The sequence below is a fragment of the Ammospiza caudacuta genome, chromosome 5, assembly GCF_027887145.1.
Source record: "Ammospiza caudacuta isolate bAmmCau1 chromosome 5, bAmmCau1.pri, whole genome shotgun sequence".
NCBI classification, from domain to species: Eukaryota; Metazoa; Chordata; class Aves; order Passeriformes; family Passerellidae; genus Ammospiza; species Ammospiza caudacuta.
In genome coordinates, this window is record NC_080597.1 from 24,388,157 (window position 1) to 24,405,151 (window position 16,995).

At 39.7% G+C, this 16,995-nt stretch overlaps 1 protein-coding gene across 2 annotated transcripts in view; it reads left to right on the forward strand.

Annotated features, from left to right (window-relative positions):
- The window catches only part of CHST11 (carbohydrate sulfotransferase 11), a 162,532-nt gene that overhangs the window by 43,441 nt on the left and 102,096 nt on the right, over positions 1-16,995 (forward strand). The window lies entirely within an intron of this gene.

A 16,995-nucleotide genomic window follows, 5' to 3' on the forward strand; every position in this document is an offset into this window, starting at 1 on the left:
ATTCAGTGCTTGTGATCCAACTAATCTGAGACCACTTGCCCTTTCTTTGATCCCTGTGTGTTCCCGAGAAGTGTCCTTCCCTACCCTTGGTGTGTGGGATGTCAAGTCATGTCCTTCATTTTGCTGCCTAAAAGCTTCTTCACCAGTTACCACAGTCCTAGCTCCCAGCTGTAGTTGTAGCTTGATGCATCAGCCAGCTGGGTTTCCTCTCTCCTCTTTTCCCTGCTTACCTTTGACCTTCCTTAGTTTTGGCAGTGTTAAGTCAAGAAAGAGATCTCTTGTGTCTCCTCTGTCTTTATCACAGATTTCTGTCAAAGTAGTTGAGGTTGGAGTCCAGATTTGCAAACTGCAGTATTTTAAATCACAATTGTTGATTTTTAAAAAATAAAACTACTATAGCAACTATTTCTTCTGTTAGTACTGTGCTAGTACTTCGCATCTTTTATGATGCAGTTTTTGATGTTACTTCTACTTCTTATATTCGGTTTGTATGCTGAGGGTAGACTGCTGTATCTTTCCATTTCACAGCTTCTGTTATTTCAGTGTCAGGTTTTAACAAGGAAAGGTAAATTAGAAAAAAATCAAATATTTTAATCCAGGTAGGTTTTTTTGTGTACGTTTAGAAGATTGTTATGTAATTGTAAAGTTCCAGTTTTTTGTGCTGTCATTTATTTTTTTATTACATAGAGAAAGAAATTACAGTATTTGACTAGTTTTGTCCTGAATCGGGAGAGGAGACAGAGCTCCACCCACTGAACGTGTTTTTACTATATCCTGGTTTAAAACTGTAGTCAGTTCCAGTTTAGACCTTCTGCATGTCCCAGCTAGGTTGCTTAGGCTACAGGAGAGTATGCTTCTAAACAAAATAAATTAATAGTTTTCACTTTTTTAGCCTAAATTAGGGAGGAATTAGTCCAAGATTCAGATTTGCTTTTGAACTGTAAGGATGCATTTAATAATTTCTACATAAATATGGTTGTTCGGTATGGCCTCTGTCTAGTTTGGTTTGGACAGTACATGTGGTCAATGTGGCCTATATTAAATACAACCAGAGGGACATCACTCCCTTTTTTTGAGACTTGGATCAAGAGTCCGTGTGGGAAAAAGCCCAAACCCTGCCCTATTACGATGGAGGTGCAGCTACCTTGTGGCTCAGTCTCCAGTTTGATGGCCAGAGCTGGCTGTGATATGGATTGCTGGCTCCAGATCCTTCCCTGTTCACCCCAAAAACACAAGTCAGGGTGTTTCTGCAGGGGTTTCTGTGCTGGCAGCTTCCCTGTGCTGTCCAAATACTGTTCTACCACACTCCCTCCTTGCTCCATGGATTTGCTTGCTGTGGTGTTTTCCTGGAACAGCTGCAAGATCTCCCTCAGCACAGAGGGTTTTGTGTTTGCTTTCAGCAGTCGCTTGTACATGTGCAGCCCTATTGATTTACACTTGCTTGTGATGCTCTGTCCTTTTAAAAAATATGATTTATATCATCCATGTGTGGCTGAGTTATTTAGGGAAGCTGTAGTTAGACATTTTACAACACATTCCTATGAAGCTTTAATTCTGTCAGGTTTTCAGTGCTATTTGGGTATCTTTGTGCTATTTTCAGTGGCTTCTCATTTACTATGGGGATCCTATTTTGAAAATAACCAGATGTTTCAGCAGTTTGTGGGATTTAAAAAAAAATAGTATTATCTTTTGTTGTATCGTACTTCTTCCCTGCAATTGTGGTTTCGTAGTCTTTCAAATAAATTATATGTGGATATATATGTTATGTTTTTAGAAAAGGACATATTTTGTGTGCTGTCTGTAGTACATTTTTATCCTCCATTAGTAATAATGAGTCAGTAACAATTTTGATGGAATCTGTGTGACTAATACTTAACTTCAAATAGCTCAATATTTTTTGTTTTGTTTTAAATATTTTGCTTTTATATGATGACTGTTGTATTTTTTCTGGTTTTGCTTTGTCCAGAAAACTTAAACGCAATGACTGCTTGCTTCCAGTAATGAAAGATAACTCTAGGAATGGAGGCAGCAGGCAGTTATTTTAAGCAGCATGTAGTTCTTTCTGTTAGGTTTGAGCACATTTTTGCCTGGGCAAGTAGAAACCTAAGTCAGTACTTTCAGTTTTGTTAGCGGCAGGCACTGGGTTTTCAAATGAGAATCAAAATTTAGGGTGTTACTGTTTTATTTGTAATTGTTAAGACTTTAGGTCCAAAATCTCAACTGCTTTAGATTTGTGTAGTGTTGTCAAAGTCACTGAATTTGCTGAGATTTGTATCAGATGTACTTGTGCTTCTATGTCTTTTGATAGTGCTGTAAATCATTAAAAGAATAAGGGAATATCTTGGTCCTTTTTTTTTTTTTAATCACAGTCACCATCACTTTTTTTTCCCTCCATTTGAAGGAAACCTCTGTTGGCTCTGAGTCCTATTACGTGCACGCTGAGTGATCTCAGAGGATTCCTCGCTTCATCATGCAAAGACTTTAATCATCCTGCCAGGGTGATAGTTCCTTGCTCTGTTTAATGAGTTCAGGAGAGACTCAGCAAAGGAGATGGTGGAAGAGTGGAGCACTTGCACAGATTAATTGCTCGAGCTCTGCTCAATAAGGGTTAATTACATAAGCCTTTTTTATCCATCAGCTTGCTGATCCCATTTTTTCTGTCCTAAGCTCATGGGACAATGTCTAACTTAGACTGAAATTCAGTGAGAAGGGCAAAGGAGTGGGAACCCACCAGGACTTACTACTTGTGCTAAGCTTATGTGTTGGTGGGGGCTGTAAAAGACATGAATTACAGCAAGTTTAGTGGTAATTTCCATGGCAGGCTTATGCAGTGGATAATGTAACCAACACTACCCTGATAAATACTGCTCATCTGTGTTTTATCAGTGTGATATCAATCTCTTTATCTGTATCTCTGATACACGAGTCTGTGGAGTGGACAAGAGGATTAATAGTCAGTGGATGTTTAATTGAAACTCTTGGAAAGAGTTGTTTTAGCAGGCTTATTGTTTTAAAACTGGTCCTCTGAGGAGTTCTATCCATGTGGCTGAAAAAGAACCTAGTGTTGCTATCTTTGATATATCTTGATAAAAATATATCCCGTGTCTCTGCTTATTTCTTGTCATACCTTATATCTTATTGATGTAATGGCCATGGTCATAGTGCCCACGGCATTTTGATGGCTGGAGTTTCAGTGAAGGTCAGAAAACAAACACAACTTTCTCTTTAAATCCCTCAGTGTGGCAGTTGTCATCCCGTGGCAGTGCTTTTCACTTTTCCTGTCTCTCTTTCCAACGAGCCCACTGACCCATGGAGTCATTGTGTAGGTATTGCTGGCAGTAATTTACCCTGTCACACACACAGTGAGGAATTCATCATCAGAAATGCGGACTATTACAGATTTGTGAAGTATCAGTTTGACAGAATTACTCAAATTACTGACAGCTGGCATCCTTCCAACAGACCAGTAGTTGCTTAGCTGTGAAAAATAGCAGAATATGGACAAATATATTATAAAGAAAATCTCTACAACACAGAAGCGGTGCTAATATGATATGATTCATAACTGGTTGCTGTTACAAAGAGTCAGCTTCAAACGTTTGAACCCATTCTTCTTTCTTCTCTGGGAAGTGATTTACTTTGTGACAGGTAGCTTAGTGAATTAGATTGTTTCTTACCTTGTTTGGTCTTTGTCCCTCTTATTTTTGAGGGAGCTGACCAGGCTAAATGCATTTTACATGTTATTCTGTCAGGTTACAGAAGAGCAGCTATTAGACATTAATTTCTAGTGAGGCTGAAGTGGGATTTTAAATATTTAAAGGAGTAATTTATGTAAAGGAAATTCCTACCATTTCCTAAAATTATGATTTTTTATAATTTGGGTTTGGATATCCATAGGCAATTAATCTAAAATTTCTATTGCTTTAGTTTTGCTCCCTTTGCATGAGCTCTTTATATAAAAATGTGTTTTCAATACATGCCAACAGGCCTGTATTTTAAGCTAATTATGATTGTCATTCTTATCATACTTGATTACTTTTTCCCAAGGACAGAAATGGGCAAGTGACATGGGGGTGGAAATTGGAGCCCAGAGCCATCAAATGTAACAATGACAGAACTGGGACGTATTACCTGATCACTACAATGACTCAGACCACGTGCAGAATTGTTTCCCCTGTTAATTCATGCAAATGTGGCCTGGAGGTTAAAGGAATTGATCTTGAGATCAGGATGTCTCTTCTTTATTTCCAGCTCTGTCACCAGTTTTTTTCTGACATTCAGCAAGTCATGACTGTATCAATATACTTACATTGACTTTGAACTCATAGCATGATGTGAAGCGAGGACTTCAGTATACTGATGAATTTGAGCTGAAGTGGTACCCCCAAGGTTACACAAGAAGATTGTGAGGGAGCCAAAAGTAAAAGCCAGAAGTAAAGTCCAGTGGGAGGTGTCAGCTGGGGGACACTTTTGCTTCCTGGGAAAGAATTTTGGCCCAAGACTTGAGTCTTGCCCATGGACTTTGAGAAGTGCATATGTACACTTAAGAACAGGACACAAAGTATATGATGATGGTGTGAAAGAAGATTATGATGGGATTAGACACTTCTCAACTTGGATTGGTTAACTCTTGCTAAATAAATAGGAGCTGTTCTTTAGGAATGTTAAATGGAGACAAATAATGATCTTAGATTTAGATTATCCTTGAGTTGGTATGTAAAGATTGGTTACTTTCAGTAGGGAATCTGAAGCCTGAGTGTTTTTGCTGAATCTGTTCTTGAATTTCAGGCATATTTTATCATCAGCTGTGTTCTTTTGTTTTTCAATACCTGCTATTTTGCAGTTTAGTAACTCAAAAATTCTTTGGGCCTAGAGAAGGGTCATTGAAGTCACTCATAGTGGAGGGAAAGAAGGTGAGAGGCAGCCAGTTCTGAGTGGTGTGAGTAGCTGTTGGTGTATAAATCTAAGGCAACAGATTTGCTGCTCTTGCTGATTCCTGAAAAGAGTCATAGTTTTTCTCTTTCCTCCATAGTGGAGTTCAGGTTTTATACATTGAAAATTAATCCTGTCTGCCAAGGAGTAGTTTGCTAATATCTTCCAAATAGATATAATCCTTAATGTCATCTTTTGCCTTAGTGGCACTGTTAGCTTCTCCCCTGTTCTTTTGGTCCAGCCCCACACTGTTGCAGTCAGGGAAGTATTTTCCTCCCCGTTGCTGGCAGCAGAGGGGTCAAGCTTGGCTTGTGGCCATGCTCTTTCTGCCTTGGACCTCTCCATCATTCTCTGCTTTCCTCTGGAAGGGCTCTGCAGTGTGGGTAGTGGCAGTGGGAGCCAGCTGAGTGTCTGTGTGACCTAGTCTCTGCTCCCACTCACCCAGGACTGTGGTTGGGAGCCACACAGCTTCTCTGTGTGCTTCCCTTTAGCTGTGTGCTCCTTCTCACTGCGGAGCATGAGCAGCCGCTCACATCGAGAGAGGCAGGTGATCTGTAACTGTGCTTTTATTTTTATCCAGTGTAGCCAAGGCATTGGTTGTGTAACTCAAAAGAACAACCTAATAATAAACCTGTGCTTGCATTCAAAATTCAGGCTGAGTGTTCCTGCTTTGCAGTCACTTCATGCTCCTGCTCTATTTTGAAGCAGTTTGGATAGACATGGATTGGTCATGCTTTTGGCTCCAGTTGGCAATGTGGTACCAGCTCACATTTTAGGAAACGGCCATAATTCAGGAAAGCTGCTGTGTTTTGCACTGGATTGTGTAATTTGTATTTTTAATAACCTTTTGGCTGTGACTCTGTGTAAATGCAGTACCACTGGTGCCTGTGCAGTAACAGCAGTCAAATTATAGAATTGGGTAAGAAAGTGTACAAATCTTTCCTGTAGTGGCTGTCATTGCAAAAAGAAAGATGGTAGAATACCATTAGGTTTTTAAGAAAATTGGGGGTTTTTTTGGAAACTTTTAAAATTTCTTCTTATTTGTGACAAATAGGCACAGCTTTTTATTAGTCTTATTTTCACTTTATCACTTTTTTCCCACTTTTTCAGGAGAAAGGCCATGGGAAGAGGAAAGGGGTGATTTAGGGAGGAAGAAGTTTTTGATTTTGCTGTGTTCTGTACTTCTCAAGTCAAGCAGTAATGCTGATTGCTGTGATGCCATATCTGTTAGAAATAGATTACATCATTTTTGACTATTGCGGATGGCCTGCAGTTCATCCCTGCTCATCTCCTCTCAGTGTGCTTTGGGGGGAGCAAGATGTCTCTATGTGCTTGTTGAGGTATTAGTCCAGAGAAAGTGATTTTACCAAGTGACAAGTGGTAGGGCTGGCTGTCACCCTGTGTGTTTAGCTTGGCACCCAGCCTTGATGGCTGCTTTTAGTGGCTACTTTTTGCTAGGAAGTAGCACTGAAAATCTTCCTTTGGCTTTTATCATTTCTGTCTCGCATACTGTAGTTGATGTGGCCAGTAAAAGGCCTGTTGTATTTCAGACATTCACTCCCTTCCTTTAATCCTGACTTAAGTTTTATTATAAGGAGGATAAATGGCATTGCTGGGAGGGAGATTCTGGGAAGGAGATTGCAGAGCCCTGTGACTGGTGTGACTATGTTTTGTCTGGATGCTGGGGAAGAAGAATGCTGCTTGGGTTTGGAAGAAACGTTTTGGTCACTTGTTTCTCAATAACAAAGACTATCTGACTATCTTAATCTCAAGTTTAAAGGGAGGGAAGAAGCCTGTGTTTTGTTTTGTCTGTGGTGAGCAAACAGATGCTGTTTGAAAAACACAGGAGAAAGGAAATGAAGTCTTGTGGTTTCTTTCTTCAGTGTTGTCCTACAGATACACTATTTTTACAACCTAAAAAATTCGCGATGGAGCTTGTTGACTTTTTGATTAGACAAATAGCATAGGGAAACTCCTGTGCTGGAAACCCTTACTCATGTGCCTAGCTTAACTTTGTCTTTTGGCTGTACAAAGAGCTAACAAGTAAATGAGAGAAACCCTAAATATTTGGTTGGGGCTCGCTATGCTTGTATTTCACTTCCTGTTTTCTCCCCCTCCACTGTGAGTTTTATTAGGGATTGACTTAAGGACAGGGATGACTTGACTGCCAGCTGTTTTTTGTGGAGAGCACGCTGGGATGGGCTTGAACCTGCCACCAACCCTGAGCACCATCTAAAGGGTGTGCTGAAGATTCAGCTCCCACACGGCCATGAAGAAGCTTCTCTGAAGCTTGTTTGCATGGAAAATGGTGGGAATATAGCTGGAGCATTTCCACCCTTTTCCACACAAAGAAGCATTGATGCAAAAAACTGCCTCCAACAGGGAGTCTGTGAAGCAAAACAGGTTTGGAAAGAGATTTGCGGTTGCATTGTCCGAATGGAAACTGGTGTTTAGCTGTAGCTGTGATGGGGTACACATTTGGAAAGTTGGATAATGCTGTCAGATGTTTTAAAGAAAACTACAAGTGGAAGCTTATGGAAGAGTTCACACCAAATCCCGAAGCACATGTTATTTCTGAGACCTTGAACTTTAGCCTAAGACAGTTTATTTGAATTTCAGTACTTGCTAGCATTACTGTTTACAAGTGCATGGAGTGACAAGACAAGGGGTAATGGCTCTTAAGTGAAAAAGAATAGATTCAGATTAAATAAAAGGAAGAAATACTTCACTGTAAGGGTGATGAGAAGCTGGAACAGGTTGCCCAGAGAAGCTTTGGGCATCCCACCCATGATGTGTTCAAGGCCAGGTTGAATGGAGCTTTAAGCAACCTGGCCTGGAGGAAAGTATCCTTTCCCATGGCGAGGGGGTTGGAACTAGATGATCTTTAAGGTCACTTCCAACCCAAACCATCCCATGATTCTGTAATTACTGGTATAGCAAGATGACATAGGTAGGGAGAGCCTCCTGCTTAAAGGGATATTGCACAGTGAGGCATGAGGCCCTTGGTGCTAGGGCTGGGCTGATGGAGGGTGCAGGTTTTAGGGCTGTTGTCCACTCTGAGAAAGGAAGTAGCGTGGTTGTGAGAGAAACAGTGACATTGTCTTACCATGGTGAACAGAGTATGAACAGAGTACACAGTAAACCACCCTGTGTTTTAATTTCTTCATAGGATAAGTAGGACACAAATGAACATGTGCAGGGTCTGGAATTAATCCTGTTCATGTAGGGAGGATCTAAATTAAATCACTTGTTACCTTCACCCTGCACTCTTTACTTATATTGCAATTATCTTGGGGTCATCCAAAGCACTCTTTTTTCAGTTTCACTCATATCCTCTTCTACAGCCTTTGTATCCCTCATTATTTTGTGGGCAGTGTAAAACACTAACAAGAAAGAGATAGCGAAGTTCTTGAGCAAAATTAGTTGGTGCCAGTGATTTAAATTTGAATTTTTTAAGTACGCATATTCAGCTGTCCTTTGAAATTAGCACACATTTGCAGTAGCCACAAACACAAATGCAGTTTCTGCAAGGTTAGTGACAGTGGGGCTACCAACTTGTGGTGTACTCCTTTTCTTTTCTATTTGGGGTTCCCATTACAAAGAAACATTCAGAGCTGAGGTAGAGGCAGTAGGCAGTGTTAATTTCTAAGGGTGTTTGTATTTACCTGAATGTTTTTTCCAACACTGATTTTAGCTGGAGTGCAGTCTTGATGGGGGAAGAGTAAAATTCTCAAGTACGATATCAGAAAATAGCATGTAAAGTCTTGGACTATTTTCCATACTCACAGCCTTTAATGGTCTGAGGGATCACTGCTCCTTACTTAAACATTTGGAATTGAGAACTGAAAGTGAATATGTAAAAAGGAAAGGAAAAGCTGCCTTTTATTTGTTGAGAAATGGGAAAGCACTTGGCAATGTCGCCGCCAAACAATTTGGTGACAACGCTCCTTGCCTTGAACTCTGTCATCTTCCTTGAATATTTTAACTGCAGGAAAAACAAAGCCTTGAGTTACAACTATAAATAAGACCAGTCATGCCTCCTCACCTTTCTGCACGGTAGCTCCTGGCCTTGTAATTTGCCTGTCTATCAAGCCTCTTGTTCATTATTTTTGGTTTCAGCTGATGCAGGGCCCTGGGTAGATGTGGTCTCTTGGGAGCAGAGGAGGTGAATGTGTGGAGTGACAGCACGGAGCTGGGAATGGAGCATGGAGACAATGGAAGAAGTCTACCAGTCTCAGGGATGGGCATAAAACCTGAAAACCTAGGGGGACACATGGGAGAGGGCTGGTTTGTGTTTCCTCCTGAGCAACTGAGGCTGTCTCTCATGCCTTCAGCACACCTTGTCCTCACCACCCCTACATCTATGTTGGGCAGGACACAGGTTCTAGTGTGGTAGCCAGGTTAGGGAGTAAGTTGGTATTTTTCTTGGTTTGTGTCTTTCGAGGGTGGAAGAAGGGAGCTGGATTGTGGTGGAAAGACTAGGAAAGATGAGGGAAGAGAAATGGTTAGCTGGGAAACAGCATAAAAGATTGGTAGAGGCATGTAGGGGCAGCAGAGCAGCAAAGGGAGTAATTTGGTGAGGGGAGAAAAGAAAAGGTCAGAGAGAAATAAAGAGAGGATAAAGATTCCAGAAAAATAGAATAGATTTTGACAGGAAAATATTATGTCAAGAGCTTGATTAAATAGAGTAGCCGAAAAGTCGTGTGTTCTGGAAAAAAAAGGTTATTTAATAAAGAGACTACTATTAAATGAAAAAAATCACATTGCCATTTTCTCTGAATTTTACTTAAGCTTTCATTCCGAGAGTCCTGTAATGAAATAGAGAGAAGCAAAATACAGAGAATGGAAAGGAGAAACCAAAATAAGCTGGTATTTCATTGTTGGATTTGGATAGTAGAACATAATGTAGCATGTTACTATTTTTGAAAATTGTTTAAAAATAAAAATAAACACACCAGCATCTGGCAGTGGGTTAAACACTGGTTTGCTGTTTCAACATCAATAATGCAAGTATATACTCACTCATGTATGGGTGTAATCTACTCACTCATATCATACCTGCATGAGTAGCTCCACGTAAGCACACAAATGGTGTCCTTCCCAGCTGAATAAAATGATTACACTGCTTTGCCTGCTGAGGACTCAAGCAGTCAATCTCAGTAAATCTTCCTTTCACCTTTCACAGTTCAGGTGCAACAATTCCCAACCATGCAGAAGAACAGAGATCTGTTTGAGTTCATGGAGCTGAGATGATTTATCTCAGCTTGGAAAGGGGTAATATGTGACAACCCCTTATTGTAAATTTGAAATCAAATCAGCCTTTTTTTTTTCAATTGTTGTGTTTTGTTATTTAACACAGCTTTTACATATACTCCTTGGTTAAGGCTGATTAATGTTTAATGAAGACAAAGGGAGTTTTCAGAATAAAGTGAAGAATTTCCCCAAAAGCAGCAAGCAGGCTCTGAGATAAGAATGATCAGGAGGGAACAATCTGCCATTCAGCTCTGTGGCTGGAGAAAGCATCACTTAGACTGTAATTTTTATTCTGCTCTATATTTTTAAGCTGAAAGTATAAAGTACTTTCAAGTAAAATGCAGTTTTGATGTGTCAGCTTTCAAGAACTTGTGATAAAATTAACCTGTACATAGTTGAGAGCAAAGCAAGACTGGAATACATCACAGAAGCCTTCTCTGCAGCCTTGGAAGGTTAGAGACAGGCAAGGAGACTAAATGTCTTTTTGGAAATAACTGTTTTAAAATTAATTGTGCATGCTGATGACCCTCTTTGTTTTAATGATACAATATTTGAATGTCAGAATTACTCCTATACAGGTGATATGGGAATGAACAACCCAAAAGTTAAATTGGCAAGTGAATGCGTATCAATTTGGCACACATATTACTGATTTTAAAAATTTGGAACAGTTTTTAAAAATAGCTGTAACTGGAAAATCATCACTAAGGAGATACATTTCCCATGGGATCCCTGGGAAACCAGAGTTTGGGCTGATGCTTGTTGAATATTCTAATTTATCAACCAGAACAAAAGATACTCTTTTATTGATCAAATTTACAGCGGATGCAAAAGTTAGGGCAGTGGTAAATGGAGAGGAAGAGAACTGCAGATCAGTAATGCAGAATTGTGAATACCCAGTGACTTGAGTGGCAGCCTTGTTTTAGTCATCTTGCAGCACTAAATGCATAGAGGAATAAAATTTAAGTGATGCTTACTTAGTAGAGGACCTTTTTTTGTTGTAAGTGAGGTCTGGGAAGGGCTTGAGGGTGATGGTTCATCATCTGGCCTGCCTGCTGCCTGGCACACAGGGAAGCACAGGAGGGTGGGGGACAGGGCCAGCAAGGGGAGGTGACATTTGCTCATCCTGTGAGTCCTGCCACAGCTTGTGCTTTGTGATGTGGGGCACCCTGGTGTCAGCAATCTGCAGTGATAGCTTTGAGTGTGTTCAGAAGAAAGGAAGGAATGATGAGATGCCCAGAAAATTTGTCACAGAATAAAAGAAAATTAGAAGGTGCCTTGATCATAAGTTATATGCATAGAGGTGAGGAGACAGATGTAGCACAAGATGAAGTGGCTGAGAGGTGCAGACAGGTCACATCAGCTTAGCAAAAGGGTATGGTTGGGGAGGAAAATTTGACATCAAATCAGTTTCTCAAGGTGTATTTTCTGTTCCTGGCAAATTTAGAAACAAGATGTCTTTCTGTAAGGTGAACTATTCCTTGGTTGGGAATTATTTCAGGAAAATCTTCTGAAAAGGGTGCTTTCCTTGGTTTCCTCTCCTGTTCTTTCTATTGTTCTCTGCATGAGACATCACTATGGCAAGAATAACATTTGTTGCCTAGAGAAGAACTTTTTGAGTCTATGGCTTTTTGAGTTTTTTGAGAACTTTTTGAGTCTATGTCAAGCAGTTTTGTTGCCTGTCTCCATCAGAATGATCTTGTCAGAGAGATCTTGGATTTTAGCTACTTACTGGTCACCGGCTGCAACACTAACAGAGTTTCTCAATGCCCTTGGCAAGCTATTTTACTGAAAGCAAAGCTTAGTATTTTGCACGCTAATTATTAAATAGTGTTATTATCAGTAGAGATCACAGGTATCCAGTATTCTGGAGCCTTAGAAACTACACGTTGAAGTGCTGTGTGATTCCTAATTCTCATCTAATGGAGAGGAAAACCACTTGCATAGTGGCTTCATGCTATTTCTGCATGTTGCTTTTATTTGCATATATCATATCTGTATTATTTGAAGAGTCCCAGTAAATTTAAAATGTTTAGTCTACCCTATTTGTTAGTGATAGCAGAATATGTATTTTTTACAGCTGCTGCCTGTTCTGATTCCCCTTTGAATGCTCTCATTGGATGTAAAATCACAGAAAAATCATTCCTTGTTCACTCCTTTTTTCTATGGGGTGTGCCTTCAGGAGGTGGAGTTGATATGCTTGGCTCATCCACTTGTCTATGTGTGAAGCATGGCTGCATTTCCTCACTGTAGACAAAAGTCCATCAAAAGGTTTTAATTAAAGTCATTGAAATGATGGGTAGAGTGGAAGGAGACAGATGAAGAGAGTAGGACCACATAAAGATAAGCAGGCAGTGAGACCTCATGCATTTGCCATGCTGAATAGTTTTCTTGTGTTTTGAAAAAATTCTCCTCAGAGAAAGATCCAGACTGCTCAGTGCCTTGCCCAGAGTTGGCTGGGCTCTGTAATGGAAATACAGATTATGCTAATTGAGATGAAGTTTTATAGTGCTAATGTCTATTTTACTCTTCTGTGTGGTGAAATGCAGTCTGAGTCTGAGGGAGTTGAAAATGTCCTATTCATATGTAAAATGTTGTGAAGGATCTGTGGTTTGGGGTATTTCAAAAATGCCACATGAGGGGATTCCTACATCTGAAAGCAATATTATCCATGTACACTCATTGCTAATGGAGAGAGGAGTGTGTGAAAGCAGCTTCCCAGCCTCCCTGTACAGATGTGTAGATCCTGCTGGAAGAAGGAGGAGTGGTGGAGAACTTCTGTGATCCAGTGGGGCAGGTTGTGGGGCCAGTACTGCTCTACAGACCTGGAGCTGTGCTGATCTCGGTCAGCTGAGGCAATAAACAGCAGCTGGGAAAGTAAAAGATCTTGCAAAGAAGCCCATTGCGTCTCTGTGCCTTGGGATTACTTGGAGTTTAGAAGTCTTAAGCAGAATAAACTCTTGGAATAAGGCAGTAAGCCCAGCTGTGTATTAATTATTAGTTCAGACAACTTCCAAATCGCAGAATCAGGCCTCTGCTGTCCATGATACTTTCTTCCTTTTAATATCAGCATTTGGCCTTCACATTGCCAAGCAAGATCCGTCTTTAATTTGTGAGAGCTCATCTGCTTATCCAACAAGCTACAGTCATAATCCTCTTTGCCATAATGAATGACTGCTCTGGAAGTGATTACTACAGGATTTCATACTGTCTTTTCTGCTTATTGAATTCTTTAGTGCTTCTTTTTTGTAAAGAAAATTGTTGCTCCTAAATCACAGTAAAGTATCAGGGGGCTGTGACTGCAGTAAAGTACCAGAGGCACTGCTTCAGAGGTGGTAAATCTTGGTCTATCTGGACGCGTTGCTAGGACAGGAATGACCTGAGTCCCTTGGCTTCTTTTTGACAGGTCAGGTGTGCATAAGTGTGTGAACACTGCTTCTGCCTCAAGTTCAGATACCACAAGTCTGAGCCTTTCATTCCTCCAGGTTAAAAAGACTGCTGCAGCTCTATTTGCTATTCTCCTTGGCTTGTGAGAAGACTTGCTGTGCATTTCAGTATATCCATTGCAAATATGATTTTGTATTTCATCTTCTGTGTACGTCTGTTGAAGAATAGCAAAGAAGCAGTAGCTCAAATAGGCTGCAGCAGTTGTTTTCATTTTGACTGTGATTCAAGACAAAGGCTTTTAAAATTACAGCTTTCTAAAGAAACCTTCCTCCTTTAAAGATTTTTCTCTCTCTCTCTCTTTTTTTGTGAACTCACAAATCATTTTTAAGTAGACTGGTACTAACGGCGTGATGGAAGTAGTGGGAAATTTAGAAAAAGAAATCCAGCTTCTTATTTTTTTAGGACAATCTGCTTTTTTCCCCCTGGACCTACATTTACACAGTTTTCTTTTGAACTTACATCAGAGAGATGGGATATAACCAACTATCTACAAGCTTGAAAACTAGGCTGATAAGAAGACCAGAGTAGAAAATTTAGCTCCTTGCTATGAAGACAACGCAGCAGATGTGCCTGCTGATGTTGTTACAGTGAGTATCTAGAAATTGGAAGAAGGTGTATTTAGAAACCTGTAAGTCTCATTAGAAATCTTCCTACCTTTCCAGATTGTTGCAGTCTCATTTGCCAAAACACATGCCTGACTTATAATGGAAAAGTAGGAAAATGTGTAATGTCCAGAAAAAGTTAGAGTTTTTCTTTGCATTTGATGTACTGGATCCGCAGTGTCCCTTCATGCAAATTCATAATGCACATGTTTGTTTGTGAAATACATATAATTCCTAAGCGTCTAACTGCATTTAAGATGGAAAAATAAAAGGAAACAAAGAAATTCTTAAGTTGATGTAGATGGCAAAATTTTTTTAATTATGAACACGTAGAAGTACTTCAGCAAGAAAATAAATATACTATTTTGATGAATATTATGTGACACCTGGCTTTGCTAATTGATGACCTAAATTACAGCATTCTCAGAGGTGAGCAGACAGCTGAGATGGTCAGTGATCCATCTAGAATGGGCCTGTGAAATACTGTGATGCTCCCACATCTGTATTTCATGCCAGAGACAACAAGGTTGTATCAGAAAAGTTTTGACAAAGTCTAATACAGTTTGTGATTTGCACCCACAGAAACTTGCAGCGTTTAAAAAAGCCTGTGTGTTTGAGATAAACAAAATAGAGCTCTCCTCATGGGAGTAGTAATGCCTGTGGAAAAGTCTCTTGATTTAGGTTTGTGGATAAGTTCTTGAGACTTCTAAAGAAATGCTGTATATATTCACAATTTTTTTTAATTACTGGAAAAAAGTTTCTCATTGTTCATTAACAGAGAAGATGTTGTGCTAATTTATGCCACATGCAATGTCTGTAGGGTGACCAAGGATCTAAGTCTACATAATTTCACCCAAGGATATTAACTTCCCCACGGTGCCCAATTAAAATCATCCCCATGCTAATCTGAGAACAAACAGGATAAAGTAAAAATTTGTTTCTGGAAAACTGTCTAAAGCAAAAAGGAACTAAATATCTCTTGATTCTTTGGAGGGCATTTACAACTTTTGTAATTAGTGATTAGAGCCAAGAAACAAATGTTGAGATGAATTTCCTTACTTGTGCCAGGATTTATTTTGCGTAACCTCAACCATTTAGGATTGCTCCTCAGTGGAAAGCAGAGGAGCCACCTCCAGGGCCCCCTGGTTTGGCCCACCTATGCAGGTCTAGCTCTCTGTAATTGTAGGAGCTTAAATGAGTAGCTTATAGAAATCTCACTTCCTAATACGAATTCAGAACGTAGCAACTAATAGGTTTAGTGGGAGTTTTTAGGGTCTTTGCCTCTAATTTTCTGACCTGGGAAGTGACGATTGTTACTTTGCTGGTCCCTGGCCCCATATCTGGAGCTTTTCTGCTCTTCTTAGCTATAATCATATATATAAGAGATCACTAAGGTGTGATCTCTTCTTTATTTTTTTATCCTTTGCTTTTATTGTATTTATTTTTGTTTGTTTCTCAAGCTAAGTAAATCCTTGTTTCTGTAGTTACTGTCTGATGTAAGGTAAAATCTGTTCTCCATTGATAAACAGAAGAATTGTCGCATTCTCTGGGTTTAAGACTTTGGCATACTTATATACAATGCCTAATCTGATTTTGACTTTCTAAAAATAGATCTCTCAAGCTCCAGGGAAGAAAGCTGCAGTGTTGCCTTAAGAAATCAAAGGAGGCCAGACAAGAATTTAGTCATAAATCCTTGTACCTGTGGTATTTAGATGAAGGACCAATAATTTAGTCTAAAATCCTGAGCCGAATGCAGCAAAGCACAAGGCCCCAGATGTCACAAAATGTTGCTATCAATTCATTGATCTTTGTGAATCTCTGCTGAAAGATTAGTGTTCATAAATCATTGCCTAGAGAGCTATCTCAAAGTCTCCTTATTTAAGCTTTTACGTTCACTTCTCATGTTTCTGGTTGCTGATTAAAAATTAACCCTTTCATATCATTCAGTATGCTTAGCCTGATTACTCTGTAGAAGGGAGCCCAGGAATTTTCATGACATTTGAAATGAGTTAGACTTCTTTTGCTGAGTTTCCTGTTTTGCTTGTGGTTTAAACTTGGCTGAAGTCTTGCAGAGCAAACTGTTGTAAATCATTATGCAAGACTCGTTTTCCTGCAGCAGTACAAGCTGTTTACTAATCACAAGCTTGTTCAGCATGATTTTAGCTAACTGTCAGAAAGGTATGTTCCAAGACAAGATATTCCAAATTGAACAATAAAAAAGCAAAATCAGTCCCAAATGTCTGAGGAACTCTGGGAAAGGGCTACTTCTTTGGGTCACTTACTTCAACTCTGCGCTGAGTGTTATCATGCTTCAAGAACATTGGATGTGCAAAATGTTGTTGGATTGAACCTTGCTTGATTTGTATTCAGATATGACCAGCTTGCCTTGAGTGTAATTCTTGCCAGTACAGACAGAGCATTGTTTCATAATACCATTTACAGAAGAATGTTTACAATTGGGCTGTGGATGTCTCACTGTGGTTAAGGTGTTTGGTGTAGTATTGAGATAGGTATTCCAATCTTCATCCTATATACCAAGTAGAAGTACTTTTCTGTGCTGCTTTGGGATTGTAGCAGAAATCTATGCAAGAAAAACCATGTCCAGATCTTTAGCTGAAGAGAATCTCTCTCAACTTTCAGTACAGGTATAATTATATATTTTTGCTTTGACTTAAAAATACAGAAAGTTTAAAGGTGGTAGCTGGTGTAAACATGGGTAGAGATGGCAAAGGTGTAAGTAACCATTTTGGTGCTGCTATCT